At 39.1% G+C, this 25,926-nt stretch overlaps 1 non-coding gene across 1 annotated transcript; it reads left to right on the forward strand.

The window, feature by feature from the left end:
• Positions 1-998: 998 nt before the first annotated feature.
• On the forward strand, positions 999-1,105 carry LOC128133152 (small nucleolar RNA R71). Its single transcript, XR_008231330.1, has one exon. It is a non-coding gene; the product is annotated as a small nucleolar RNA R71 (small nucleolar RNA).
• Positions 1,106-25,926: the final 24,821 nt, after the last annotated feature.

Here is a 25,926-nt window from a genome sequence, read left to right on the forward strand (position 1 = left end):
CTTTCACATGCTTCACAAACTCTAAATGTTCCTTCTCCAGTTGACTAAGTGCTGCACGGGTGGGAAATGGCATAGGTGGATGATAATCTGGACTAGGCTCAAAAGTTTTTTGCTCAGACTTGCGCCACGTCGTGGCCAGAGGTGTGCCACGTCGTGGCGAGCCTGGTTCAGCATTCTCTCCATTTTCGATCCTTGATTTCTTGGGCTGCTGCGGTTGTTCTTCCAACGCCTCCAGGAACTCGGATATTGTATCTTCTTCAGTATCGATGGCCATTACGTGAGATTGGGCTTTTACTTCGGGATTCTTCAGGGACAATTTTTCATGGACTAAAGTGGCTAGTTGACCAAATTGTACTTCAAGGTTATGGATGGAGGCTTGCTGGTTTTTTATCAATGTTTGTTGTTCCATGATAGCGGAATCCGTGGCATCATGTCTCTTTTCCGAAGTCTCCATAAACTTCATCAAAATGGTCTCTAGGTCGGGTTTCTTCTCGATTGGTGGCTGCTCCTTTTGGTAAAAGCCTCGACCTGTCTGCCCATACTTCTCTTCTTTTTGCTTTTTATACTCTTCATATGGCAGCCACTCCCTCTTTGGTTTCCTCCAGTCGTCATCAAACTTATCCCCACTGGAGTAGCACACTTGAGCTTTTCTGTTCCCAAACTCATCCATATTACAGTCCTTGGTCAAGTGTGGACCACTGCATCGCTCGCACCCCACTCTTATGGCATGTATCGACTGGTCCATTTGTGTTATCCGGCGATCCATGTTATTTAGCATGGCCATGACAGCTGCAATGTCTTCAGTTTGGGCCCCTCCACCACCTTTACTTCCGCCTTGCCTCGGGTTATGGTATTCGCGGGAGTGTTTCGCGAATTCTTCGATGAGCTCCTTGACTTCCCTTGGATTTTTCTTTGTCAACGGTCCTTGAGAATCAAGGAGTTGTCTTGTCATTACATTGACCCCATCATAAAAGATTGACATCTCTTGCTGCACATTTAGGTCATGTTGAGGGCAATTTCTGAGTAAGCCCTTGTACCGCTCCCATGCTTCGTATAGTGACTCCCCCGGTTGTTGCTCAAAGTTGGCTATCGCCTTCTTGAGTTTGGCCATCTTGGATGGCGGGCAGAACTGGTCCAGGAATTGCTCACGCATTTGAGCCCAAGTGATTATTGTACCTGGTGGGAGTGCTTTTAACCACTCCTTAGCAGCTCCTTTGAAAGTGATGGGAAGCATCCTAAGCAAGACTGTATTTCTGGTGACATTTGGGACATTAAAGTAATCCGCAATGTCGTTGACTTCGTCTAGATGCTTAAAAGCATCCTCATGATCCTTCCCGAAAAATGGAATGTCCTTCAGTGCTGTCAATATGTGTCCCTTCAGCTCGAATGTGGCAGTGGCAGGAATTGCGGGTTGGACTAACCCAGGACCCATTTCATCTCGGATCCGCTTTTTGTATGCTCCCATGGACATTTCTTCAATCGTTGCCATCTCGTTCCTTGGCTCGTTCTCGGGTTCACTTGTGTGTTCTTCAAATTCTGGCTCGTTATCGCTTTTGGACTCGGTTTGCACGGGTGTGTGATCCAGATGTTCAAGATTGCTCTTGTGCTTCGCTGATGAACTGGACTCTCCTGTCTTTTTTCCCGACTTCCTAGAAAAGGCTGACTTCAATTCTTGCAAGGGCGTCTTTTTCTTGTGAAGTGCAGATTCGGGGTCTTCCAGTGGTGGCACCAAGTGTGTGTTTGAGCTTCTGGTCATGAACTCCTGCAACTTGCTAAACTAAAACGTAAAACTGAACTAAAATAAGAAAAACTAACTACCAACTAAAAAAAAAAATTAAAATTTTGCCTGTCCACGTCGTGGCAAGTATGTGGCCACGTCGTGGACTCTGTGATTAACAAAAAAAAAATTATTTTGCTGAAAAATTAACTTTTTGTGGCTGTGACTCCACAAGAAGGATCGATTAATTTAATGCAAATAAATAAGCTAAAAACTAAGCCGTTCCCCGGCAACGGCGCCAAAAACTTGATGTGCACAAAAGTACTCACTAATTTTAATATTTATAACCTAACAAACTTAACTATCTATGCACTTATAGGCAGTGTACCTAGTCAGATTACAGTATAGCTTGGGTAAGTCGGGTGTCGATCACAGGGAACGGTGTTCTAATTAATTTACTTACTATTAAATTAACCTAATTTATTAACAAATTTAATAAAGGGTTTTATCTGATTTTACAAGATCAGATGAACTTAAATCCAATTCAATAAGTAAACACACACACTCTTGTTTAGATTGAATCCACTTCTCCCTTATGGCTAGCTAACAATTACGGATTACTAAGTTGGTTTTTAATTATATTAGTAATTTAGTTCTATCTTACCAATATTTAACTAATTCATGTCAAACCATGTATGTTCACACATAATTAAACACAGAACTAATTATAGTTGTAAATATGCTATATAAGATTTGTTGTGTAAACGCAATTATGATCACAATTCTCGTTCTCTAGCATAGCTAAACTTTTATTTATTCTAATTATTAACTAAGATTGGTCAATCCTAGCTCTAACAATTCAATGTTCACTAAATTATTAGGTAAACAGGTTCATGCAGTTTAATGGTCACTAAGCTACACAGAACATGTAATTAAGCAATTAGATAAACAAATATTAACATGCTAGGTCATACAAATCAAACACAAGCAAATTTTCACCAACTAAGCTTAATCCATAATCATATAACTATTCATAAGTTCAAAGCTTCATCTAGATAAACAAGAGTAGCTAGATTCAGCTGCTCATCATAGTAATTAAACTAACACAGCTAAAACTAATGAAAGACATGTTCTAAAAATAAACCTTTACTTCTTTTGGTGTTGAAAACCCTCTTCCAGAACCTTTCTTTCGTTCTTATTCGTCTCCTGGAACTCTTTTTCTTCTACCAAAAGTCTCCCTTTTCGTAATAATCAGGAGAACTTATATAATCCTTAAAAACTCGCGCCACGTCGTGGGCAGGTTGCGCCACGTCGTGGGCTTCAAGCAATCCGTATCCTTCAAGGAAATCCTCCGCGTCGCGATGCTTATCTTCTGGGACACCCGTGCCACGTCGTGGGCTTCATCGCCACGTCGTGAATTTAGCTCTTATCGTGAATTTATTATTTTCTAGTCTTCCAAGCCTCCCATGTTCCCCATTTTGTCACCTTTGGTCCCTTTCTTCGAAAATCCTTTGTATTGACTGAAAATAACAATTTAAACTCATAAGTATCATTATTCTAAACATATTATCAATTTATTAATAAAAATGTACTTAAATACTGCCTAAAAATAAGTGTAAATATGGCAATATCAGTTTACCATTAAAAGAACAGATGAAACAACATTAATAAAAAGAACATATCTTATTGATGTTTCTCTTGCTATTCATGTTCCTGTGAAAGGCTCACGTGGACCCAAGAAACTTTGGGTTCCTAAATCTGCTTAATTTTTGCAGGTTATAAGTGACGAGCAGTTCGACGAAGAATGGTACATTGACAGTGGCTGCTCACGTCACATGACAGGAAGGAAGGAGGAGCTAAGAGAGTTTCGATCTCTTCAGAATGGTGGAAATGTCAAGTTCGGCAACAATTCTTATGGAACGATAAAGGGTTATGGGATGATAACCAATGGAGACTTCACAATAAGAAAGGTGGCATATGTTGAAGGTCTACAGCATAATCTCATCAGTGTGTCTCAACTGGTAGGAGGCACCGGTCTCAAAGTTTCATTTGATGATGAAGGTTTAGAAATCATAGAGAAGAAATCAAAAAGGGTAATTCTCAAATCAGAACACAAAGGCGAAATGTTTCCTCTCAATCTCAAACCAATCAAAGGAAATCCAGCTATATGCCTATTATCCAAAGCTCATTCTGACGAAAGCTGGTTGTGGAACAGAAGGCTCTCACATCTCAACTTCAAGGACATCAACAAGCTTGTCACAGGAGGTCATGTTCGGGGTCTCCCATTGCTCAAGTTTGATTGAGAACATTTGTGTGTTGCATGTGAAATGGGGAAGCAGAGTCGTCAAAGTCACCCATCCATTATAAACACAAAAGTTGTTGAACCACTTGAGTTGCTTCACATTGACTTGTGTGGTCCATCATCTATCGAAAGCATTGGCGGTAGCAAGTATATTCTTGTTATTGTTGATGATTTCTCACGTTTTACATGGATGTTCTTTCTGAAGCACAAATCTGAGGCTAGTCCTAAGCTAAAGATGTTTATTAAGCAGGTTGAAGTGCAACTGAGAAAAGTCGTTCGCAACATCAGGAGCGACAATGGACTAGAGTTTAAGAACAAAGAATTTGAAGACTTTTTGGCAGAAAAAGGAACCAATCACAACTTCTCAGCTCCCTATACGCCTCAACAGAACGGAATTGTCGAAAGACGAAACTGATCCTTGTGTGAGGCGGCCCGAACGATGCTAAGTTTCGCTTCTCTTCCTTTATATTTCTGGGCTGACGCTATTGCTGCAGCATGTTTCATGCAGAATATGTCTTATCTCAACAAGCACTTTTCTCTTACTCCCTATGAGATCATTAATAGCAGAAAGCCGAACGTAAAATTCTTCCATGTATTCGGCTCACGATGCTTCATCTTCAACTCCAAAGAACATCGTAACAAGTTTGACGTTAAAGCTGATGAAGGAGTTTTTCTGGGATATTCACTTACTTCAAAAGCATACCGGGTTTTAAATAAGCGTTCGAGGAAGATCGAAGAAACATATTATGTGACTTTCGATGACAACTACGTCAAAAAGCTAAAGGCTACTGAAGAAGCAATTGGAGAGATTTTTACTCAAACTGGTCAAGTTACGGCTTCGATTGCTAATCTGTTCGATCAGTTTGTGGAACTATTCGATGAACCTGAGAAAGCTACTCTCTCGGTGGCCAAGTCAACAGATAACAAGGTCGACCATCTGAAGCAAATTGTCGAAGAAGCAGCCAAACGAATGGGTGAAGGAGAACAAGTTTCAAACGAACCTCCCAAGCATGGTGCTTCAGTTGAGGGGGGGAATCCATCTTCTTCAAAACAACCAAGCTCACAAATTGAGGGGGAGAATTCCATTCCAGCACCCGAAAGCTCATCAATACCCGAAAGTCCTGTAGCACCAGAAAGTCCAGCTACACCGGAAAGCTCGTCAGTCGAGGGGGAGAATGCCGATATGTTCTACGACGACGATAGTCAATCTGAATTGGAAGAAATGGTGAATGCTGAATTGAATCAATCCTATGATCCAAATTATCCTCCTCTTGTAAAGTGGACCAGAGATCATCATGTGTCACAGGTAGTGGGTGATGTCTCTGAAAAGGTCCTGACCCGATCTCAACTGAAGGCAAAGAAAACATCTCTATTCTCCATAGTAGAGTTCTGCATGTATAATTCTTTCGTCTCAAAAGTTGAACCGAAGACAGTAAATACTGCTCTTGATCACTCTGACTGGGTTCAAGCTATGCAAGATGAACTCAATGAGTTCGAAAGAAATAAGGTTTGGCGCCTCATTCCAACTCCTAAAGACGCCTCAGTTGTTGGTCTCAAATGGGTATTCAGAAATAAAATGGACAAGGACGGCAATGTGATTCGAAACAAAGCTCGTCTCGTGGTGAAAGGATACTGCCAGGAGGAAGGAATTGATTATGAGGAAACTTTTGCTCCGGTAGCGAGACTGGAATCTGTTCGTATATTTCTGGCCTATACTGCACACAAAAACTTTGAGGTCTACCAAATGGACATGAAATGCGCCTTTCTGAATGGAGAACTTGAAGAAACAATTTACGTGGAGCAACCTCATGGGTTTGTTAATGAAAAGTACCCCAATCACTGTTATATTCTGGACAAGGCGGTTTACGGTCTGAAACAAGCACCTAGGGCATGGTATGAAACGCTAACCAAGTTTTTAAAGATGTCAAAATTCAAACAAGGTTCGGTTGACCCAACCTTCTTTCATAAGAAGGAAGGTAACCACCTTATGATTGTTCAAATCTATGTCGATGATATCATCTTTGGCTCAACGAATCCTAGCTTAACAGCTGAATTCAGAACGCTGATGGAGACTAAATTTGAAATGAGCTCAATGGGTCCGATTAACTTTTTCCTTGGTTTAAATATTAGACGGGGACCCGAAGGCATCTTTACCAACCAGGAAGCTTACACCAAGACTCTTCTTGCTAAATTTGGCATGATGGGAGACTCAAAGGTTAAATTTCCAATGGCATTTGGCACCAAGCTCACACCATCCTTGGAAAAACTGACAGTCGGTATTACGTTATATCGCCAGATGATTGGTTCTTTGATGTACCTCACTGCTAGCAGGCCTGATATAATGTTTTCTGTGTGTTACTGTGCTAGATTTCAGGCGAATCCTCGTGAACCACATATGCTTGCAGTGAAAAACATACTCCGGTATCTGAAACGAACCACCTCTCTCGGTTTGTGGTATCCATCAAACTCAGGTTTCTTCGTTCAAGCCTACTCAGATGCAGACCTTGGGGGTTGTGGTTTAGACAGGAAAAGCACCACTGGAGGCTGCCAATTCCTAGACGGGAAGTTGGTTAGCTGGCATTCAAAGAAACATATATGTGTCTCTCTGACTACAGCAGAAGCAGAGTACATCGCAGCTGCCTCCTGTACATCTCAAGTGATTTGGATCCAAAGCCAGCTCCGGGACTATGGACTCAATATGAAAAAGATCCCACTATATTGCGATTCAGAAAGTGCAATTATGATCTGTCATAACCCAGTGCAACATTCCAAGACCAAGCATATAGCACTGAGGTATCACTTCATTAAAGATCATATGGAAGATAGGAACGTCGAAATTCACTTTGTTCGAACCACTGATCAACTGGCTGACATCTTCACCAAAGCTCTTCCTGAAGCATCTTTCAACAAAATTCTACAAGGGCTAGGAATGATGGAATCGGAGTCAGTACCAAAGACTACTTCTCAAAATTAAACGTTGGAAGCGAAATAGACCGAACGTTCGGGTTCGGGTCTTGTTCTGGTATACCGAAATGAACCGAACGCTCGGGTTCGGTCGTATTATCTGATCGTCGCTTATCACTCTAAGGTAGTTTCTTTGGTTGTAAACCTTTTGTATCATTTTCTCAAATTCATTTCACTTATTTTCAAAGTTCTTTTCTTTTTCAAACTTAGTTTTTTTCCAACCGAAATAGACCGAACGTTCGGGTTCGGTTCCAAATTTTTTTTAGCCGAAATAGACCGAACGCTCGGGTTCGGTTCCAAATTTTTTTTGTATCTCATTTTATTTATTTATTTATTTTTTCTTTAAATCGAAAATTCCAAAAATATTTTTTTTCTTATTTTCTTTTCGTGAATTCAAAAAATTCCAAATTTTTTTTTTTATTTTTTCTATTATTTTGTTTTGTTTTGTGTCTTATCTTTTTGTGTGTCTATTTGTGGGGAAATCATTTCACTAGTTAAGTGTCCCTAGAAGCATGCTGTTGTATGTGTCCAAAGCCTCACCTGATTCTGAATAATAGCCTTACTGACTTGGTAAATACAAACCTTGTCTTCCCAGTTAGGCTTTCATATTTATTCTAATCATGAGCTACCTGACTCTCTTCTCACATGAGATAAGAGTTTTCTGTTTGGTCCTTATTTTAACAGCAGAGGTAATTTCGTTTCTCAACACCATCTACACTACTTTTCTCCATCTCATTCGCTTCATAAACGTAACCCTTGAGACTCTCAGAAATTACCACTGAGGTTTATGGTTACATAATTTCCGTGTTTATGATCTTAGCTTCGTGTCACTACGAACTAAGTGAAACCCACACTTCAATACCTAATATGCTTTGACGGTGATCAAACAACTTTGTTCTAGCCATCACTAACGAATTGACGGATTTATCAATGAGGATGGAAAGTTAAATCTCTAATTTCCTTTTGATAGATTCCTATGAAATTGTTATTTCCTATAACATTTCTTCCCTTGGAATTCAGTTTTAAATTTTTTTTTGTGATTTTACATAAACTGTTTTATCTAGCCACTTAAATTATTTCAAACCTACTTGTTCAACAGACTACATTGGTCTCACAAGTACTTCGTTCGATTTCTGTCTTATATCAAGATCAGGAATTCTGAATTGAAGCGAAAGCCACCCAAATTAGCCTGATTAAAAGAAGCCTTTCAACACTTCTCAATAAGTGTCTGATCGTTATTCAACGGGAAACCACACAAACACTTTTAAGTCTCTCTTGACTTTGAAGGAAGAGATTCGTGCCCGGGATCCTTTGTTTCGTGTCTTTACTGACATCACAAAATCCCTCATATGTGTTGCTTTATTTCTTTTTCTTTTACACACTAAGCATGAAAATCTCTTTGATTTTCCAACATTCTGGTTTCATTAATTACATGGCATAATTTTAAATGGGATTTGCAGCTATAAGGGAGTTGTGGTTAATATTGATCCACGTGGTCAATTTTGCTTAAGGATGACGTTTAATCTAAAAGGATAAGATGCTGACTCAGGCGGGAGTCCAATCGATTTGATTTTCAAACGGCGCTTGACAGCCAGGCGTGTGAAGAGGAACCGTTTCGTTTAAAAAAACGGCGCCTGATGGGAAGCCATGTAAATCGGGACTGACACTCTCTCTCATGCGTAATCATCGGTGCTACCAACTGTCACGCATCAATCACTTCCGAAAAACCCTTCGTATTTCCCTCAGAGATTTGGGACAAATTCTTCTCTCTCCTCTACCCATAGTATAAAAGGTAACGTAAACCATTGTTTACCTCTTTACTGCACCCATATTTCAGAGAGCAAGAAAACCTTCAAGTATTCTACTGTTCATCATCTCTCCCATCTTCTTCACAACAATGGCGGATTCATCATCAGTTCATGCCACTTCCCACATCCTGCCGATTCGTCCCCAACAGAGTTTGATCATCGATCTTACTCCTCGGGTCTATGATGCTTTCATGTTCCCGGTAATCGAATGCCTCAAGTACTCGCCAATTGCTCCTGCTCTCACCAAAGTTGAAGCAGTTCCTATGGAGTTCTTATCTCAGATTTTCGCCACTGCTCATTACGACAAGGCAGTCGACAGGATCTTCTTCGACATGCTCGATCACAAGGCGTCAATTTCCAAGCAGAGGTTTTGCTCAATTTCAGGGTTTGAACCTGATTCAACTAGGGTTAACCCTGAATCGATTCCGGTGGGTCACATGTTCTCTATGTTCTACAACATGGGGTATACTGAGGTGTTGACAACAGTTACGAAGTTCAAGAAATTATGCCTGCCTCCTCAGTGGAATGGGTTGTTTACAGTGCTGTTCAAGGGGCTGTCTGAACGCAGTGCTGGATCAGACGGAGCAAGTCGTCTGTCCATCACGATTTTGTACGGGATCTACAACGGTATCAACTTGGACTACGGGTCGGTCCTATGGCAACAACTCATTCAGAGTCTGTCTTCTACATCTCGACATTCTGAGATTTCCTATGCTCGATTTTGGACTCTCATTACAAAATGGGTGATGGACAAGTACCAAGTCCCCATTGTTGTTGGGTCTCCAATGTCTTCGATTGGTACTTTCCATACCATGAAGATCATTGTCTCCGATGCCTCAAAATTTCAATTCATTGGCTCTATTCCTGAGACGATGTATGGAGATGTTCCTGCCGACAGCCGGATTATTCGAACCTACAAGGAGTTTCGACGCTCTGGTCCGAGAGAGCTTACTCCTGAAATGCTCAAGTCCATCCATGAAGCCGACAAGCTTGCGCCAAGGGGAAAGAAAACTGACAGAGGCAAAGACAAGCAAGTTGGTAAGGGAGCGAAAGGCCCTTCTCCCAAGAAGCGTAAAACTACACAGACTATTCAGTCTCCTCCGCTGAAGAAGAGAAAAACTCAACCAAGGCGAAAGCTGATAATCACTTCCTCCTCAAGCGAATCTGAGGAAGAGAATTTTGGCTCTGACGGATCTCGTCGTGGTAACACTCCACCACGATCGCCTACTCCTGAAATTCACTTTTCCACTTCTCCAATCTCTTCTCCACCAATTATCATTTCTATTTCCATTCCCCCCATAACCTCCACCACTCAAATACCATCCACCTCCATCCCAGTACCCCCTCCCATCTTTACTGAAGCAACCACCACCACCGCAGAAGTAAGAACCAATGTATCTGATACAGGGGTTCCTACTGACGCACCCAAACCCCCACCAACTACCGAACATACAATCCAACCCGAACCTACTACAACTACCGAGCCTCCACCCTCACCACCACCCTCATCTCCTGCTCAGGCAGCAGAGGAAGAAGAACCATTCCTCGACGGGGAGGATATGACATTTGATTCGGTCTATTACAGTCCGTTTCAGGTACAGAGTGATGACGATGATGATGCTCCCGTTACCAAGAAGCATCTCAACGAGCTTCACGATAAAATAGATTCGCTCATCGCCTCCTCTTCTTCATCTCAATCTACCATCTCTGAAGCTGCCATTCAGAAAATTGTTGATGCTTTTTCCAAAGCTCATCAAGTCTCTCTAGACTCCGCCACTGCAGCCATTGATGCCTCAACCAAAGCCTGTGAGGCAGCGACCGAAAAAGTCGATAAACTATTCACTGATGCTTCTTCTCTGTTACAATCTTTACAGGAATCTGCTGAGGCCACCAAAACGAAGCTAGAACCCATTGTCAACCAGCTGGCTACCTCCGTTGCATCAGAACTGAAGTCTTTTGCTTCTCTTCGTCAGACTCTCTCAGACGACAATTCAGCGTTTAAGGCGACGATTGACGAACGATTGACTAAGCTCCATGAGGACCTTGCTGCTGAAAACTCACTCATTGACGCTCTTGCCAGAAAGACCACCGCTCTGAAGGTCAAGACTATTCAACTCTCCAATTCTCAAAAGGAGATTGAGTCTCTTCGATCTGAAAGAGATGTGATTTCATCGTGTGTTTCGGATGTCCACGCATCCCTTTCAAACATCCTGGAAGCACATGACCCGATACTCAACTATTCTGTGAGGCGTACTCTTGTAGAAAAACTTGCTCCTGCCCTCTCTCTCCTAAGCAAGATTGAAGGGCTCCTTGATTTCGTGTCCATTCCGAAACAAGGGGGAGAAAAAGAAAATGTGTCTCAGCCGCCTCCTACTTCAACAGCAACCAAAACAACCGAACCTCCTCCTACAGGCCAAGCCTCAGGTTCGGGAGTTAAAGACAAGGGCAAGAAAATTGCTGAGGAGAGCGATGATGAAGATAAGGAGACCATTGCCGACCTTCTGAAGAAGCATGGTCGAGATAAAGATGCCGACATCAGCGCTCGTGTAGCTAGAGAGGCTGAAGAAGACAGAAAGAAGCTCACGACCTTCTTGAGAGCAGGAAAACTCTTTTTCCTCCTTGGACTCTTGAGAAGTTTCTGAAAGAAGCTATCGATACTCCAAGCATCTTGTGGCTAGAACCGGTGATCTCTCTTGATCGTGATAATACTGTCGATTCTTAGTTCGACATGCCACTGACCCGAAAGGCGTTCATATTTCATGCCTTTGACAACATTGCTGAGTTCCCTCATCCTCATCCAAAGGTTGACAGGGACTTAGTCGAATTCTATCTGAGGGACGCTCAACCACAGTACCAAACATGGAGCGCTCAGAAGATTATCAATGTTCGGGTTCTAAAGTCGTACAAGGAAGGAAACTTCACCAACGTTCGGTTTAAGGTGCTGAGAGGATCTGCCAAGACCGAACATGCCATCTCGCTTGCTGATCTTCCCAACTTGAATCCACACGATTGGATCATCTTGCACAACATCCTTCTTACTAATGAAGCAGAATATGGTCCGATCATCGACCACTTCAAGAGGATGCTTGTTTGTTACATTATGGAAGTCGCCAAGATGGATCAGGAGATAGCGAATGTATTCAAGAAAAAGCCTACCATATCTCCTGTTGGCTCAGCAAGTGACCTAAACATGATGCAGATGGGAAAGATAGACCCGAAGAGAAACTCCGTTATGTTTACCAGAAACAAAGGCCAAAAATGCCTGTTCGCTTTGGCAGACAAACATCTCTATACCACTGCATGTCTGGAACATGTCTTAGCGATCATTCATCGGTGCAAGCAGAATTCGGCGGATGACAAGCAATACTTTGATGATATGATTCAATGGTACATTCGCTTCAGACAGACTATTCTCTCACTCATCGCTCGTCTGTTTGATACAACCAAGAAGGTTCCAGCAGCTGGTCCAAGCAAGAAGAAATGATAGTCTCGCTCCAAATTGACGCAAAGGGGGAGATTGTTAGGTCCAGTTTAGTGTTGCGTCCTTTGGGCTTGTTAGCTAGTCCAAGTTTTGTCTCCGGTATGGGCATGTCCATCCGTGAGTTTTGTTTAGGGTTTAGTATATAAAGATGCTTGCATGCATTCTTAACGTAAGATTGAGATAGATTTGATAGCGTACAAGTTCTTATCTTTTGTAACCCTAGAATCCTCTACAGCGGAAGTTCTTTATCGAGCTCTGCTGAGGATTGAGTTAATCAAATCATTCGACACATTCAGATCCATACTCGTGTTTTTACATTACTGTTTCTGTTTTATTATTTTACCTGTTACAAAGATCTAATCGATCAAAGAGTTTTCGAATTCATCAAGCTTCATAAACCAAAACTTTAAACACTTACTTAAATAATCCCCACAACCACTAAAAGAAACATTCGTCGTAGAAATGGCTAACGGAAAGACCGAAAGCTCTAACGACATTTACATAGGTTGTACCCTCATGTTAGACGATCATTCATTCCTAATCAATCTCATACCAGTCTCGATCAAGAGTTTCGATGTCATTGTTGGCACGGACTGGTTGAGTCTTCATCACGCTGATATTCTATGCTTCGACAAAGCCATTCGCCTAAATCCACCGAATCACGAAACTCTGTTAATCTACGGAGACAAACCCGGTACGAGCCTTCATATCATCTCAAGTATTCAAGCCCAGAAATACTTGCGTAAGGAATATCGTGCCTTTCTTGCACACGTCGTCGACACAAGCCAGAAAGCGAAAGATCCAAAAGACATTCCTGTTGTGTGCGATTTCCCTGACGTCTTCCCAGAGGACCTTCCAGGTTTACCTCCCAAACGTCAGGTTGAATTCAGAATCGACCTAGTCCCAGGAGCTACCCCCGTAGCTAAGTCGCCCTATCGTTTAGCGCCTGCCGAGATGCAAGAACTATCCTGTCAACTTAACGAGCTGCTCAGTGAGGGATTTATAAGACCGAGCTTCTCACCCTGGGGAGCTCCGGTCTTGTTCGTGAAGAAGAAGGACGGATCGTTCCGTATGTGCATCGATTATAGGGAACTCAACAAACTCACGATCAAAAATTGCTACCCTCTTCCCCGCATCGACGACTTATTCGACCAACTACAAGGGGCGAGTTACATTTCTAAGATTGATCTTAGGTCCGGGTATCACCAGTTACGAGTATTTGAGGAGGATGTGCCGAAGACAGCCTTTCGAACTCGTTACGGGCACTATGAGTTCGTAGTGATGCCCTTTGGACTGACTAACGCACCCGCAATGTTCATGGACTTGATGAATAGGGTGTGTCGTCCATACTTAGATCAGTTCGTTATCGTCTTTATTGATGATATACTCGTCTACTCTCGGAGCGATGAAGAACACAGGAATCATCTACGACGAGTCCTAGAAACCCTGCGATCGGAGAAGTTGTACGCGAAGTTCTCTAAGTGCGAATTTTGGATCCGAAGAGTTGAATTCTTAGGACACATGGTTAGTGAAGAAGGAATCCATGTGGATCCGTCCAAGATTAAATCTATTGAGAACTGGTCAGCACCGAAGACGCCTACAGAAATTCGTCAATTTCTAGGCCTCGTTGGCTACTACCGCAGGTTCATTCAGAACTTCTCTCGGATTGCGAAACCTCTCACCGTGTTGACACAGAAAGGCGTAACATTCAACTGGGAAGAGAAACAGGAGAAGACATTCCAGACCCTGAAGAGAGCTCTATGCACCGCACAGGTATTATCCCTTCTCGAAGGAACAAAAGATTTTGTGGTATACTGCGATGCATCAAATCAAGGGCTCGATTGTGTCTTGATGCAACGAGGTAAGGTCATCGCCTATGCCTCCAGACAGCTAAAGACACATGAGGTAAACTACACCACTCACGACCTCGAGTTAGGAGCGGTCGTCTTCGCTCTAAAAATCTGGAGACATTACTTGTATGGAACGAAGAGCATAGTATACACTGGTCATAAAAGCCTGCAGCACATACTGAACCAGAAAGAGCTCAACATGAGACAATGACGGTGGGTCGAGCTACTCAACGATTACGACTGCGAAATTCGTTATCACCGGGGAAAGCCAACGTGGTAGAAGACGCCCTAAGTAGAAAAGAGTACTCTGGTCAAAGAGTCAAGTCGTTAACAATGACTATCTATTCGCATCTATCTGCACAAATTAAGGAGGCTTAGCTCGAAGCCTTAAAGCCTGAGAATGTGATAGGGGAATCCCTACGTGGAATGGATAAGAGTTTGGAGGTCAAGGGTGACGGAGCCTATTATCTTATGGACCGAATCTGGACTCCACGCCACGGAGGTTTTAGAGACTTGGTCATGAAGGAAGCGCACAACACTCGATACTCCGTTCACCCAGGTTCAGATAAGATGTATCTGGATCTCAAAAAGCTTTACTGGTGGCCTAATATGAAAGCAGAGATTGCTACCTTCGCGAGTAAGTGCCTTACTTGCGCAAAGGTTAAGTTCAAATACCAGAAGCCAGCGGGTCTTCTCCAACAACCGGAGATACCGGAATGGAAGTGGGAACGGATCACCATGGATTTCATAACCAAGCTACCCAAGACAACGGGTGGGTTGGATACCATTTGGGTCATCGTCGACAGAATGACCAAGTCCGCGAACTTCCTACCCATCAAAGAAACAGACAAGATGGAGAAACTCACAAGAACATACATTAAGGAGATAGTACGACTACATGGTGTCCCTGTATCTATTATCTCTGATAGAGATAGTAGGTTTACTTCGAGATTTTGGCAATCACTACAAAAAGCATTAGGGACGAGGCTGGACATGAGTACAGCCTACCATCCGCAGACTGAAGGACAAAGTGAGAGGACGATCCAAACCTTAGAAGATATGCTACGAGCCTATGTGATCGACTTTGGTAAATCGTGGGATACACACTTGCCTCTTGTGGAGTTTTCCTACAACAATAGTTATCATACGAGCATCAAAGCAGCTCCATTTGAAGCCCTCTATGGCCGGAAGTGCAGATCTCCTCTATGTTGGGCTGAGGTGGGTGACACTCAGTTAGCTAAAGGACGAGTTCCTGACAGCACTCTCACGGGTCTGGAGATCATCAGAGAAACGACCGAGAAGATTGTACAAATTCGCGAACGACTAAAAGCCGCTAGGGATCGACAGAAAAGCTACGCAGACAAACGAAGAAAACCCTTGGAATTCCAGGTGGGAGACCGAGTCCTTTTGAAGGTCTCACCCTGGAAGGGCACGATACGCTTCGGAAAGCGTGGAAAGCTAAACCCAAGGTATATAGGGCCTTTTGAGATTCTCGCTAGAATCGGCCCCGTAGCTTACAAACTCAACCTACCTCACGAGCTAAGTAACATACATCCTACCTTCCATGTCTCAAACTTGAAGAAATGCATGTCCGAAGAGACTCTCGTAATTCCTCTTGACGAGATCGAAGTCAAAGAGAGCCTCAACTTCATGGAAGAGCCTGCGGAGATTATGGATCGAGAAGTAAAGAGAACAAAACAAAGTCGCATCCCAATTGTGAAGGTTCGGTGGAACGCCAAGCGAGGACCGGAATTCACTTGGGAGCGCGAGGATCAAATGAAACTCAAATATCCCCATCTCTTCGCTTAGTAGTATTGTAATAGCTTAACTGTTTGAATTCTAAATTTCGGGACGAAATTCCATTAACGGGGGGATGATGTGACAACCCAAAGTTTGTTCCGTTAAATTAAACTGTTTCCGCTAACGGAATATGTCATTTTAAAAAAGTTCCGTTAATATTGGGATCGTCAAATAAATAAATGTTTATTTATTTATTTAATTATATTCCATGTGATTATTGTGGTAACAAAATAAATAAAACTAGTAAATTTCATTTCCATTTATTTGGAAAATGTTATTTTTTTTACGACCATTTAACCCAGGTAAATAGTTTAAACCTCGTTAAGCTTTAGCATCGGGTAGTCGTATACCGGGTGCAACACCCGAGACTTATATATAGGGAGTTGAACACTTCATAGAAGTTTTTTACCACTCTAGATCCACTCTCTCTCTAGCTCGTTTTCGACTCAAAACCGCAAGTTTCCGACTCCAAAACGTAAGATCTTCTACCCTAACTTGTTCTAAACATCATTTCTTGTTGCAATAGCTCAAAAATCACATAAAATGGCCATCAAAAAGGAGTTTACGGCCTAAGAACCTCCTTAGGCCGTGAACCCCTAAAATGGTGCCCAAAGTCCCAATTTTCCTTCATTTGAGCTTAGAAACTAGTTGTGGATTTAACCTAGAAGTGTTTGAACCTCAAAATAAAAACGTTTAGGGCATAAAAGAGGGTTTACGGCCCAAGCACATGCTTAGGCCGTAAACACCCTCTAACCATGTAAAACAAGTCCAAAAACACTTCCAAACCCCCCCCCCCCCCTTAGACTTAAGATATGGCTTAAGGACTTGCCATTTTGGACTTGGAACAATTAAACACATACATTTGAGGGATAAAATAGATTTTACGGCCCAAGCATATGCTTAGACTGTAAACTCCCCTAAATCATGCCAAAGGACCCATTAAACCCCTAAAAAGCCTTCTAACCTTTACTAGAATTTGTTAGGATTAAACCAAAGGCCTAGAAATCAAGGAATGGGGTGTACAAGAGTTTACTACCATAAACCCTAGGGTTTACGGCCGTAAACTCCCAAGGAGTGGCCTTTGGGCCGTAAACTCCAAGGGAGTATACTCTTGGACCCTTAAACACCCCTATAGCCTTGTATAATTCCCTAGAACTACCTCTAAATCCTCATGAGACTTGAAATCATTCAAAAACACTCCTCCCATGAGTTTATGGCCGTAAAATCATGGGGGATGTGGCCTCCCAACCATGAACTCACTTAGAGTGGGTTTTAGGAGAGTAAACTCCAAGGTGAGATCATACATTCCTTCCATACAACCCACCAACCTTCTAGCACTCAACCATAAGACCTTTAACCAAATTAGTATGTCTAAATGTTTTAATAACAGTTTAGATCACTAATTATTTGTAAACCATATATCTTCATATGTTACTAGGGTCATAAAGGGTATACAAGTCCTTACTTGACACCAAACGCTCATCCGACACATTCACCCGATTTAATCATTTCAGGTGAGTTCATACCCCTTAATGAACCTTTTCAACTGTTTTCCCATGTTTTAGTGGGGGGATACAAGTATAATGCTACAAGATTTATTATTAAATCATATGTGATTCACAAATTATCATCAAAAAAGGATTTTTCCACACTTTTAGCTGCTTTCCAATAAAACTGTTTTAGTTGATTATCAAATGTATTTTTAAGATTAAATTGTTATTAAACTGCTTTTAAAAATGTGTTTAAATTTACTTTTCTTTTTAAAATATATCTACACAAATATATTTATATAAGTAAGGCTTGAAGGACTTAGGACCGATAGCTCGCCTTATTTCCTGTTCTTGTTTGATGTGGTCTTAGGGTATCAGTTATCCGTCTGACTGTCGTTGATTTCTTAGTTATATATCATATATATTTGTGTTATATATGAAAGTCTTCATCTCACTCAATACCTTTGTTATTTAAAGGCAGGAAATCATACACTCTAGTTAGCTATAATAGGTATAGCTAAGTCTACTACTCGTTATCTCTACTACTGTTATACTCACTATAACGGCTATAATTACAAGTTAATACTAGTATGAGAGAACACTCTATGAACTATACAAAAGACTACTATACTATAATACAAGAGAATATGCTAATCCAGAGTATAACACACTATCTCTCTATAAGACACCCTACCGCGCTTATACCATGTGACCAGGGCTTTCCGGAAGGAAGGCAACACTACACGTATAGATCTATACGGGACAGACACTATTACATCCCGACTGCTAGCTACAGTCTGAGCCGACTAGGCTCAAGGGTGGCTCTACATCACTACACTACGCATGACCGGGAAGGTCATCGGGTTCTCTATTATCTCTATAGTCTGGTCACCTGAGGGGTTACACCTTTATCCAACATAATACACTAAGACTCAATTCTAAGCTAACATCCCGAAGTAAGTAAATATCTATTACTAATGGAAGTATGCACCACTACTACTGTTAACAGGCATAACTTTTCTTCACCTATGTTACTCACATGAGATTTATTACTGTACTTTTACAACTGAAGGTTTTCAATGATAATGCTTACACACAACTCAAAGTATTTAACTTATAAAGTACTTTTCTGGAAAATATAGGATTTTCTAGGGGTTTCTACTACTTATAAACATAAATTTCAGTTTTTACTCTATAAGTTTGAAAACACTTTTATACAACAAAGACACTAAATTCTTATGAACTCACCAGCTTTATGCTGATACTCGTTTCAAAATAACTTGTATCCCCAGGTCAAAGATAGACAGGTACAGGTGCAACTTTTGGAGAAGATGAAGCATATACAAGACTCATCTTTTATTTTGTTAAACTTTTGGTATCTATGAAACTATACAGAACACGTTTGTAATTAAATTTACTATATATATGCAATGGTTGTTGTCACTTGTTTTTACTATTATGCAATTGTTATGATACTGTACATGACGTCCTCCACCCCAGAACGTATTCCGCCGTTATCGGTTTTGGGGTGTGACATCTTGGGTTCGAACCTCCTCGACCAAAGTCAACTGAAAACGGGTAAATGCAAATATAAACAATAGTATAAAAATGTGAGTCATAGATGACCATAAAAATCAACTTAGGTTAAAAGCAACAATTTGTTGAAAACCTTTAAATATGAGTCATAGATGACCATAAAAATCAACTTTGGTTAAAAGCAACAATTTGTTGAAAACTTAAAGGTTTTTGTGGCATTAATCCATTTTTGATTGATAATTACGATTTTTATAGTCTCTCTCAAGGATATAAATGTGAGTCATAGATGACCATAAAAATCAACTTAGGTTAAAAGCAACAATTTGTTGAAAACCTTTAAATATGAGTCATAGATGACCATAAAAATCAACTTTGGTTAAAAGCAACAATTTGTTGAAAACTTAAAGGTTTTTGTGGCATTAATCCATTTTCGATTGATAATTACGATTTTTATAGTCTCTCTCAAGGCTATCAAGATCGGGATTTTACCTAAAAATGTTTTATAAGTTGCAAGATCGTGATCGTAAGATCGGATCGGGATCGAAAGATCCTACTAAAATGAACTCATATTCAAAATTGCTCCTAAGGTCTTGAGTGTGAAATATACATTATTACTTGATGTCAATTAAAACATTAATTTGGAGCCAAATTTATACTTTTAAACAAGAATCAATTTTTGTTGCTTTAAACCATAAAAATTAGGAATAAAACACTTCGATTACAAAATAAATAAATAAATAAATAAAATAAAAATAGATTATTATTCCACAACTAAAGGCTTAAGATCATAAATAGAATATCAATAGTCTAACCTGCCTAATTGTGATGGATTGCTAAAGTGATAATGTTTTATGAGCCTTCTTGCAACTTGTGATGTTTGATTTCAAGTTGAATAGACGAATTTTTAAGATTCGATTGTACAATAAAACTAGGGAGTCAGGACCGGATCGTGTTAAGATCTTAAGATCTTAGTATAGATCTTGTGTCATATAGATCCTAGTGAGATCGATATTGGTTTTTTTTTGCTTGTAGAATCTTAAAATCGTAAGATTTTAAGATCAAAATCGAAATCTTAACAACCATGGTCTCTATGTTTATTATTATTATGGATTAAATTACATATTTATTCATAATTTCGGTTGTATTTATTTAGAAAATTTACTTTTAAAATATGCTTAAAGTTTACACCTTGATATTAAACTTTTTTTAATCAACATGTATAGTAAACGAGTCTTACACTTAATTCCTTATAAATTAATTCATGTTCAAAAATTAATCATACTCAGCCAATATGGCCATCAGGTTCGTCTACAGTAACTCTAAAACATTAATCATAACATTATGTTCGCAGTTAGAGATTAGTCGGTGCGCGAATCGTTAGGAAAATTTCATTTAAAAAAACAAGAGATTGCATGAATATGAATACACGTTGAGTGAGACTCTCATTATTATTATATTTTTTTGCTAATTTTTTATTTCATTAATCCATTTATCCAATTACCTTTTGTAGAAAGAAAACTCTAGTCGAATTATTCATGGGTATTAAGTTATGATTGTCGTTTACCTTAAAAGTATACATTGATTGTAAAAAGAAAAAGAAAAAAGAAAAATAAAATCTTTACATTTTCTTATTGTAAAACAAACTCGCAAGAAAACATGTGAGATAATGATGGCTTAAAGGCTTAAAGCAAAGCTGTTTGCCCGTTTGTGCATCTTTTATTGTTTTTTTGCTGACACCACTTCTTTATAATCAAGAAGGGTATTTTAGTCCAAACATAAACAACAGAAAGCGCCTTATACATTAAATAAGTACGGATTGATCCATGTTTTAGATGTGTAAACTATGAAGTGGTTTATAAGTTTATTGGTCTAAGGAAAAGTTAAAAAAATGTACGAAAACTGTTTGATATGTTTTATATTCAAACAATTTGATATTATATTTGAAAATCATTAACTTCTAGATGCCTTTGAAATATCTCTTATCCAATCAGATTCAAAGATGAGTCTTATTGAGTTAGACGTTGACTCAATCAAATACGACTCAATTAATAATTATCAAACATCTATTAAATATTTTAAATATTTTTGTTGGTTGTATAAAAAAAATCCATCTAGCTTTTTAGATATAAAATTAAGAAACATCCCATTTTTGAGCTAAATCTCGACCCAAATATGATAACATTCAAGAAATAATGTCTAGCATGCATTTAGAGAATGTGACATGTCATTGTCGTGCGAAATATGCATGTGTATATAATAAGGTGGGGAAATATGCATGTGTAGGAAAATAATTAAGGGAACAATAACATGAGACCGAATAATAAATTAGAATGTCTTTTGTTTTTTCTTTTTTACGAGGATTGGACCATTAACTATTTTTTTATTCAAGTGAACATTTTAATTCTATTTTTTAAATTCAGTGAAGAAACCGCTTATAATGTCATTTTATTTCAATATATTTTTTTTGTAAAATGGAATCATCAATGTGATGGAAATAATGTTTTTTAGCGGTTTGGAACATAAATATCATGTTTTGCCCGAGCTCAAAATGGAAAAATATTATGGCTTCTTATTGTCCACCGAAATATCTTTGTTTTTGTATATTGAATGTCCAAAACCGAAATTGAACAATTGAGAAATTAATCAACAAAAAGTAGTGCTGAAAATGTTAGTGGTAACATAATGATGTTGAAAATTAAATTGTTATTTAAATATAATTACACATATTGTCGGTTTGAATTGTTATTTTTAAATTAAATTAAATACAATTTTTATTTACACATGTGTGTTTAAAGTTGTTGTGTTTTTTTTTTGGAGTGGCATGATGAAAATCGTATTAATCGCCATAATGATAGACGTTACGGTTTTAGTATCAAATAAAAAAAAAAAAAAAAAAACTCACTCTTGTTATCACTATGACCACATTGTGAGAGACATGCATCAAATAATGCTAAAGGAAAACATTGTGTTAGGCTTACTTGGGGCTCCTATAAAAAATTATTTTGGGCCAGGCTATTAAGTTCATTTTCCTTGAATTAAAGATGGGCTATTGATTCAAATAGTGTGCAAGTGTGTCATCCACTTCTTAGGCTATTAAGTTCACTTTCTTTGAATTAAAGTTGGGTTTAATTGGGCTCATATATATATATATATATATATATATATATATATATATATATATATATATATATATATATATATATATATATATATATATGTGGAAAAGTTCAATAGAGAACCATTATTAATCAAAGAACCAAAGAACTAATCCAAAGCGTCGGAAAGCCATCAACGACAAAAGGAAGAGTTGTAAACTTTTTAATGGACGCACATGTATCGGATTATAACAAAACTCACTTTCTTTTTTTCATTTAAAATTTTTTTAGGCTATGTTTTTTATCGAAAAAAAACCGAATATACGGTTCACAATTTTTCGTCCTCTTTCCATAGAGATCCATGATGATATATAAAAAATGAATTTTTTTTTTCGAAAAAAACCCACTTAATTTTCTTAGTTTTTTCAATATTTAAATTTTTTTTTATAAAAAAACTAATTATACCAAAAATATTAATTTTTTTTACTCTATTAATAAACATCAACATCGATTAAAAAAAACCTCGAACGGTGTAGATTCACACTGTGAATCTAAACTGTAAATATTTCAATTTTTAACATTCACAATATGAAAAATCTCGAACAGTTTAGATTCACATTGTGAATCTGAATTAGTATTATGCACACTGTGAATCTGAGAAGGTTCACAAAAAAAAAAAAAAAAAAAAAAAAAAAAAAAAAAAAAAAACCTCGATCAGTGTAGATTCACACTGTGAATCTAAACTGTAAATATATCAAATTTTAACATTCAAATTGTGAAAAAGCTCCGATTAGTTCAGATTCACACTGTGAATCTAACTTATTATTATGCACACTGTAATTTGAGGAGGTTCACAATGTGAATCTTAATTGAAATATCGTTTTTTTTAACATGAATATGAATCTATATATAAAAAGTACAAAAAATATGAATTTTGATATATTTATTAAAATTTTTTTCTATAAAAAAATAGACCTTAACTTTTTTCATCAAAGAAAATGAAATGAGTTTTTTCGAAAAAAAAAAAGTTCGTTTTTTATATATCATCATGGATCTCTATGGAAAGAGGAAGAAAAATCGTGAACAACGGTATATTCGATTTTTTTTCGATAAAAAACATGGCCTAAAAAAATTTTAAACGAAAAAAAGTGGTGCGTTTTTTGTAAAGGGTGGATTTTTGGTATAATCCGGTGTGTGTGTGTGTCAAATGTAAAAATATACATCTATTTCCTTGGCCGTTGATCGTTATGATTTCCGACGCTCACGATTGATTCCTTGGTTCCTTGGTTAATTATAGTTTTCTATTGAACCTCACCATATATATATATATATATATATATATATATATATATATATATATATATATATATATATATATATATATATATATATATATATAGCTAGGTTCAAGTATTCTAACTAATTATTGTGCGGATATTGTATGCTATGAGAATTACTAAGAGAATAAGTTGTTTAGCAATACGATTATGTTCAACCTTACAAAAATATCTTCATTTTCATGCATTCTCGCTACTTATTATTTATTTTTGTTCTCATACATTGTTTTTTACTCATTTTCATTATGACAAAATACGACCCAATAAACATTCTGACAAAATTTTGATAGAAATGAGAATAAGAATATTAAGTGTATAATAACCTTACAAACGATTTAATTAGTGATAAATATGTGTTAATGACAATAGTTATGTAAGATTGAACATATTTATATTATCAAGAAACATATTTTCTTAATCATTATCGTAGCATACCATATCCACACAATATTTAGTTAGAATAGAATAATCTAAGCATATATATATATATATATATATATATATATATATATATATATATATATATATATATATATATATATATATATATATATATATATTGAGCCCAATATATATATATATATATATATATATATATATATATATATATATATATATATATATATCGGCGGAAAAGTTAGCCGATATCTATGTGTGGGAGGTAGTGGCACGTCATGGAGTGCCGGTATCGGTGGTGTCAGGCCGAGATGTCCGTTTTACATCCAGATTCTGGAAGCGGTTTCACGACGAGATGGGTACTCGTCTCCATTTCAGCACCGCTTTCCACCCTCATACGGACGGGCAGACCGAGAGGACGATTTAGACTCTCGAGGACATGCTCCGGGCATGTGTCCTAGACTTCGGTGGCAGTTGGGATACGTATCTTCCGTTAGCGGAATTTTTGTATAACAACAGTTATCATGCGAGCATTGATCGACCTCCCTTTTAGATGCTTTATGGGAGGAAGTGCAGGACCCCGATTTGTTGGAGCGATTGGGAGCACAGAGGTGGTGCTCAAGACGACCGCGTTGATTCAGCAGGTTCGTAGTAGACTGTAGACTGTGCAGAGTCGGCAGAAGAGCTACGCCGACAGGAGGCGTTCAGACTTGGAGTTCCGGGTGGGCGATATGGTCCTTCTGAAGGTTTCACCTTGGAAGGGTGTCATTAGGTTTCGGAAGAGGGGCAAGCTGGGCCCCAGGTTCATTGGTCCTTTCAGGGTTTTGGATCGAGTGGGTCAGGTTGCTTATCGGTTGGATCTTCCAGCAGAGCTTAGCCAGATCCACAACACTTTCCATGTGTCTCAGTTGAGGAAGTGTTTGGTGGATGAGTCAGCAGTTGTTCCATTAGAAGATATTCAAGTTGATAGCAGCTTGAATTATATTGAGAGGCCGGTCGCAATTCTCGACCGGAAGACAAAGACCTTGAGGAACAAGGTAATTCAGTTAGTGAAGGTACAGTGGCAGCACCGGAAGGGGTCTGAGTGGACGTGGGAGGCTGAGGAGGAGATGAGAGAGCACTACCCGAAGTTATTTGCAGATTCAGCCGTAGCAGACTTCGAGGACGAAGTCTGAGTCAAGTGGGGGAGAATTGTAACGACCCGTCTCCGGTATGTTGTTTCCATGTTATTTATTTAGAAGTTTTCAAGAGGGACTCGGCGAGTCTAAAGCCCGACTCGTCGAGTAGAGACGGGATTTCGAGCACGTGTAAGTCGGCGACTCGACGAGTCCATATTCGGGACTCGGGGAGTCCGCCTGCCAGGAAGAAACCCTAAATCCCCGGGTTTGCTCACTATTTAAGCAATGTTATGTGCCCCAAACTCGCCTCCTTCACCCTCAGAGAGCTTGTGAGAAATCCTAAGCCATTCCTTGTATGATCTAAGTGTTTTTCTGTGGATTCTTGAAGGATTGAAGAAGAAAAAGAAGAAAGGACCAAAAAGAGGAAGTGTAGAGCAAAGATCCAAGGCCAAAGTCAGAGTTCATTGAGGTATGTCTCGGAATTATCCTGTTTTATGCTTAAAACCTCCATTAAAACACCTCTAAGGCTAGTTTAATGTATTTTCCAAGCTTTATACTTGTATGGATGCCTTGTTGGGTCGAGATATCCCTAGATCTGTTCATTTAGGAGTGTTAGAGCTCTGATCTAGTGCCTTTTCGAAGTTTCTTTGCTTGAGAACCTTAGATCTAGCCTTTATTATGCTTTTTGAGCCTCTTAATCTTCATGGGTTCATATGGGCACGTAAAGATAGAACCTTTACGTGTTAATCGAGCTTAAGGAGCCCAGATCTATAAGTTTTATGCGCTGGATTCAAGCAGAATCGAGTTTAGAGTAGCTGCATGCATGCGACTCGGCCAGTCGGAAGAACGACTCGGCGAGTCGAGTCGCGAGTCCCCGATTTCCCCCTTTTTGAGTGATGTCGAGTGGGGACCAGTGAGTAGTAGAGTGGACTCAGTGAGTTGGAGGTCAGACTCAGTAATAGAGGGACTCGACGAGTTGTTCATACAACTCGGCGAGTCCAAGGCAATCTTCTTAGCTCAAGAACAACTCGT

The sequence above is a fragment of the Lactuca sativa genome, chromosome 3 (genome assembly GCF_002870075.4).
Source record: "Lactuca sativa cultivar Salinas chromosome 3, Lsat_Salinas_v11, whole genome shotgun sequence".
NCBI classification, from domain to species: domain Eukaryota; kingdom Viridiplantae; phylum Streptophyta; class Magnoliopsida; order Asterales; family Asteraceae; genus Lactuca; species Lactuca sativa.